This window comes from Triticum dicoccoides, chromosome 3B, assembly GCF_002162155.2.
Source record: "Triticum dicoccoides isolate Atlit2015 ecotype Zavitan chromosome 3B, WEW_v2.0, whole genome shotgun sequence".
NCBI lineage: Eukaryota > Viridiplantae > Streptophyta > Magnoliopsida > Poales > Poaceae > Triticum > Triticum dicoccoides.
In genome coordinates this window covers 858,243,574-858,249,689 of record NC_041385.1, presented here as the reverse complement: position 1 = coordinate 858,249,689, position 6,116 = coordinate 858,243,574, and the positions used below count along the sequence as shown (strand labels likewise).

Sequence of the window (6,116 nt, the reverse complement as noted above, 5' to 3'; positions counted from 1 at the left end):
GAGAAATTTAGTTGTCATCTCGTATTCACGATGACTATTTCATATCATCCTTGGATATGAAGATGAGAAGAGTACGTATATGTCCGGCTACATACAGTACCGGTGACTATCATGGTACAGATGAACACTGGTACTTGCAAACCACCCGACTTCAATTAAACACTTATTTGTTAACACCACGATTGGCCCTCGAGTAAAATATAGGAGCTCTTAATTTGCTCTCTGCACGCGAGAATCCACACAACCAAGAACACTGTCATGTGTATTAATCATGGGAAGTATACTCGGAGCGGATTGCTCAAGGTTACCAACTCGCTCAGGTTCGATAAAAAACTTCAACTTGATATAAAAGTGGATGAAAAATACGCCGCCCACCACATGTATTTAACTATTGCTTGCAGATTTACCTCATAGATCCGTTTCTAATAAAAAGTTTTACCTCATAGATTTTGAAATTAGACAAGTTTGACCCTAAAATTCTGATACTTGCAAACCACCTGGCTTCAAATAAACACTTATTTGTTCACGTGGACGATCGACGCTCGAGTAATAGAAGAAGAGCTCTCTAGACCCGACCATGCACACAAGCAAGAACATTGTCGTGCGTATTGACCAAGGAAGTAGATTCGGACTCGATTACATGTCATTTGCTATCTCGATTTTAAAATGGAGAAAAAACTCGTCGCCCAGAACACCTGTCTCAGCTCGTGGTTGTAGTTTAATTTTTACCATGTGTACGTGGTAGCAATGAAAACATGATTGAAAAAAGTAGTTTAATTTGTCCCATAGATTTTGCAATTATAATTTTGTTACACCAACTTTTGGTAATGATCAGATTTGGGCTTTGACCCTATAAAAATCAGTGTGGTCGATAACATGGCGGATATTTTGCACACATAGCAACCATGTCAACATGACAAACATAAGTAAAATAATTAGGAATTGATATACTACATTATGGGAGGTGATATATGTTATACATGCACGCGGATGATTTTTTAACTAGTAACACGCAAGAAAAATTAATGCAAGAGAAATTTAGTTGTCATCTCGTATTCAGAGCGACTATTTCATATAATCGATGGAAATATGACAAGGGTACGTATATGTCCGGCTACATACAATATCTGCAACTACCACAGTACAAATGAACAGTGGTACTTGCAAACTACCTGACTTAAATCAAACTTATTTGTTCACACCGACGATCGGCTCTCGAGTAATAAAATATGAGCTCTTAATTTGCTTTCTACACCCGAGAATGCACACAACCAAGAAGACCGTCATGTGTATTAAGTATTGACAATAGAAGTCAGATTGGTCAAGGTTGCCAACTCGCTCAGGTTAAAGAGAAACTTCTACCGAGATACAAAAGTGGATGAAAAATGTGTCACCCACAATACCTCTTTAACTATCGGTTGTAGTTTTGCCTCCTAGATTTTAAACTGACACAAGTTTGACCCAACCACATCATATCCTTGACCTTAGTACAAACAGTATGGTTGCTAACATGGTGGCGATTTTGCAGACACAACAATCATGTCAACATCAAAATGAAATAAAGTGATTAGAATTACATTTTATCTAAAAATTTATAATAAAATTAAGAAAATTTGGAAACCCTGAAGTATTCCAGGAGAAAAAACAATAATCGTTTCAAATAAACTTCAAGAGAATTATCAAGGACCACTCATGAATGTTCAGAATTTATGTATGAGTTATCCAAAATTTTCTGATTTTTGATAAAACTTATAGATTTATTCCGCTTTTATTTTTCCCTAAAATTCACCTTTTTTAGTAATGGATGTATCTTTATTTTTATATTGTTTTTGTGCCAATTGGTTTGTGCGCAAAACCACCGCCACATCGCTGGTCTTATAAATTTCACTAGGTCGGCGATCAAATCATCCAGCCTTTAATTTTACGGTAGAGGGATACAAATAAACTTAGCTAAAACTTGAGTGTTCAAATATATTATACTCCCTTCCCATGCAAAACTAAGTTGTATATCCAACACCAACACTAGAGTCATTGTCAGTTTTTCTTCATGTATATAGGACATGCACATTTCAAGATTGAAGTTCAACTTGCTTTGACATATCCCACGTTTTATGACATCATTGGGGTGCAATATTATGGAAATGTGGAATTTGAAGAAAAAAACACATGATGAGAATGACACGATATCTTGGTTCCTACTAAAAATAAAAACACAGGAATAGTTGAGAACAAGTGGTTGTCTCAAAACAGAGTGAGGGATGTGACTTGCTAGAGTTCAAACAATGTAGGCCTACCAAATTGTTAGTACCATTTAACTATATGTGGTGGCCTAGATGATTAATTATGCGGTGGCAAATTAGCTATCAAGCTTAGCTAAGCAGAGTACGCTAACTAATTTATTGCAAACTGTAGCTAGCATGGGTACCACTTTCAGCCACATCAGCATTCACCATGGAAAAGGAAAAGTGTGCAAATGAAGGAAAATAACAACAATGTTTGTCCTCTTCTCTATTCCTCCAAATCTCCACAGGCTATACATATATATAGGGTGTGTGTGTTCCTTCTCTCTCATCTATTTTGGTGCTGCTAGCTACCTTGCTCTCTCCATTTTCTCTCTCTTCTTGGGTAGCTAGATCCTCCCCCCTCTCTCTCTCTAGCATCCATTCCATTCCTTTCTTTGGTACTACAGTAGTACTCTTCCACTTGATTTCCCCAGCTGCTGCTAACTTTCTTCCTCCCACTTTCTCTTCTCTCTAGATCACCGGCTATGATCTTCCTTCCTGCCTTCCTTGATTCATCAAACTTCTGGAACACCGACCACAACCAGCTTCAGGTATGCATCCTTGTGCTTCTAGCTAGCTAATTAATTACATATTCACTCATGATTTTGTTCGCACGACAAAAACCAGAATATATGTGCACTCAGTGACCTAGGTTTGCTGATTGCAGATATATATCTTGCAATATACTCCATATCAGGGTTTTCTTTTCTAGAAAAAAATAACAGTAATCGACCGGTTTAAACGGCCAAGAGGTACCACTGTTTCTCGGGTTGTGATACCAGAAATGTCAAAAAAATGAATTTAAAGGGAAAAAGTGAATCAAATAGGGTATGTATACTCCCAAGATCACAGGGACTCCCTTGGCCAAGGGAAGTTTATGTCTGATGTAGGTCAAACATCATATATTTTAATTGGAAATAAATTTAAAACAAAAATTCGTTTGAATTATTCAAATAAAAAACCAAAAAAAATAGATTTATCAGAAACCGGTTCGTGTTGTCATCCTGGGAAGAAACAGAATGAAGACAAAAAAAACATAGCTCCATATACATATTTGGCCGGTATTTGATTACTCGTCTCCTTGTTGATTTGTAGCTGCAACAAATCGGCACTAACACTCAGAGTACTACCACTCCTTCACCAGCTGGTCCTGGTGATGGAGGATGCAACAACAATAACGAAGAAGGGTTCATGGCCACGGCCGGGGCCGGCTCAGTCGCTGGAGGGGGCGGCAATGATGGTTGCAGCGGCGCTGGGGACGGCGATTGCAGTAACAGCGGGAATAGCAAGTCGATGTCCATGTCGGAGCGAGCTCAGTTGGCGGGGTTGCCGCAACCGGTGTCGGGGCTCAACTGCCCGCGATGCGACTCCACCAACACCAAGTTTTGCTACTTCAATAACTACTCCCTTATCCAACCCCGCACGGATTGCAGGGCCCCATGCTCGGCAGCGCGCCGTCACACGATAGCCAGTTCGCCCACAGGATCGACCCGGCAAGCCTTGGACTCAGCTTCCCCGACAGGCTGCTCTTTGCGGACGGTGGTTCTTGCGCGGTGGACGGTTGTGCGCAACACCACCACAACCATGCACATTGGTATGGGATGGAGCAGTGGTCGGCAGCGCAAATTGGCAGCTTCCTATTCATGCACGCCATGGATCACCAGATGTCTGGGGCAATGCCCATCACAATGGCTACCATGCAGGGCATGTTCCACCTTGGATTACAGAGCGTCGGTGGGGGTAAAGATGACAACAGAGGAGGCCACCTGTTGCACCACAAGCAGCAGGATTACTCGAGCAGCAGGGGCATGTACGGGGACATGGTCAATGGCGAGTTAGATCAAGATTTATTCTTAGATTAGTGCCTCGTGAAATGGGCCGGCTATTGTACTAAAATGAACTTTGGTCAAGTATATGGATCTATCATCTTGTCAATTATATGTTCTTTTTTTCTGAACTTGTTAATGCTGGATATGTACGCTCAACCATGCATGTTAATGCTTGGTATGGTAGCACTGGAATGTGCCTTGTTCACTCTTAATACCCTACCACCAGCTTGGTAGGCGGTACACGTGGAGTGCGACCATCGGTCATACTGCCTAATAAGTTGGTGGTAGGCTTACCACTATATTGCTGACATTGACAATTCGATAGGGTCCGGTTGTGTTCCACCTTCAATGAGATAAGGTTTTCAGGGGTAGCTAGGATTCTACTGTCAGATAAGGCTGTGGTACCATTTCAAGCCTACTTCCTACTAAGTTGGTTGTAGACTTAACTTTGTAACGCCAGAGTCGGCGGCAGTGAGGTTTACAAATGAACATGTTCACAAGTTCAAAAAGATAAATAACACATGCTTCTCAAATGAAAGTTCATGACATTAGGTAGTACATGTCTTAAATAGAAGACTCTATCAAGTCACATGGTGCCATTTCCCCTTCTTGTCACGTGCTTCATCTTAGTCTTGTGCAAAGGAAGCCGTTTCATGCTTCCTCATCCGCTCCTCCTCACAGACATCCTCCCCAATGCACCCCCTCCCCGCCACCACCCACTTTCGTGCTTGCTTTCTCAAAAGCTCACGAAACTCCACCTCCGCTAGATGCAAAGACTCATTGAACTGATGTCTGGCTATGCACCTATCACTCTACAGGTCATTGCAGATATGTTTTGGTACCTCATGATCTACGCATGTATAGCCTTCCAAGGAGGAGGAGGCGACTACGAAAATATGTCTGTACTATAATATGTACTGCAAAATGGGATTTCCTGATGTTGTATCTAACGTACCGGCTAGCAATCATAGGTGTTAGTTGGACGTGCACGATCGTGTTCATATTTGGGACGCGAGAAGAATCTTCTACCTTCATCCCATGACTTCTTCAAGTTTGTGGATATTTTCACATCTTTTTCCTTCTTCTTTGCCAACTCGCTTCCACACTTCCACTTCACTTATTCACATGTACTCTTGGTCGGTCCAAGGCGGCCTAGTCATGGAAAGGGTGAAGCTAAATAGGAACAATTGTTAGCAAAAGACATGAGCAAAGAAAATGTGTAAACTCAATAAAGCAAGAAGTATTAATAAAGAGATTTATAAATGCAAAAGTAACAAGTGCTTACCATAGGATCAGTGACACCCTTTTAAGCATCATCGTCGATAAGTTAGTTCATGTTTTCAAGATTACTCGCTCTTACTGATCTTGTCGCTCGATTTAAATGCGTGACACAATTTTATTTCATCAGTTGGTATTGCTATACTATCAAGCGCCATCCAAATAACCTTTTTCTAGTTAAATAAATGGAACTTACACTATTGTGGTGAGTGTGCTTCATAGCACAATTGTGCTTTATGTTGTTAATATATGATTAACTATATTGTGTGCTTGTGTAATAACATTAATAGTTTGCTACTTAACATTGAGAAACATTTTTTGTTATAGAACTCCAATGTCTATCATTGCAAATGCGTTTATGATTTGCTAAATCACACTTTATGGTGGACATTTTCTTAGATTTTTGACACTTCCACAACTGACATACTTTCCATCAAATTCAAATCCTATCAACATCAGCAAAACAGAGTGAAGAGAATAAAATTATGTCAAGTTCTAACATAGTTGACGACATTTATGTGTAACAGATGTGTTAGCAGACAGTATAGTACCCTAAAATATCTAGATAGAGGGTTGTTGAGAGTATGAGTAAAATTTATAAAGTTGCATAACCTATGTTTAAACAACTTGAAAGTTGTATGATATGCGTCCATGTGATTTGCCACATCAGACCCTTTCCTTGTACTCCTGCTTACTAGCATCGCTCATTTCTTGCACAAATCTAGCT

At 40.2% G+C, this 6,116-nt stretch overlaps 1 pseudogene; it reads left to right on the top strand.

Annotated features, from left to right (window-relative positions):
* Positions 1-2,764: 2,764 nt before the first annotated feature.
* LOC119280338 lies at positions 2,765-4,144 on the top strand (annotated as a pseudogene).
* Positions 4,145-6,116: the final 1,972 nt, after the last annotated feature.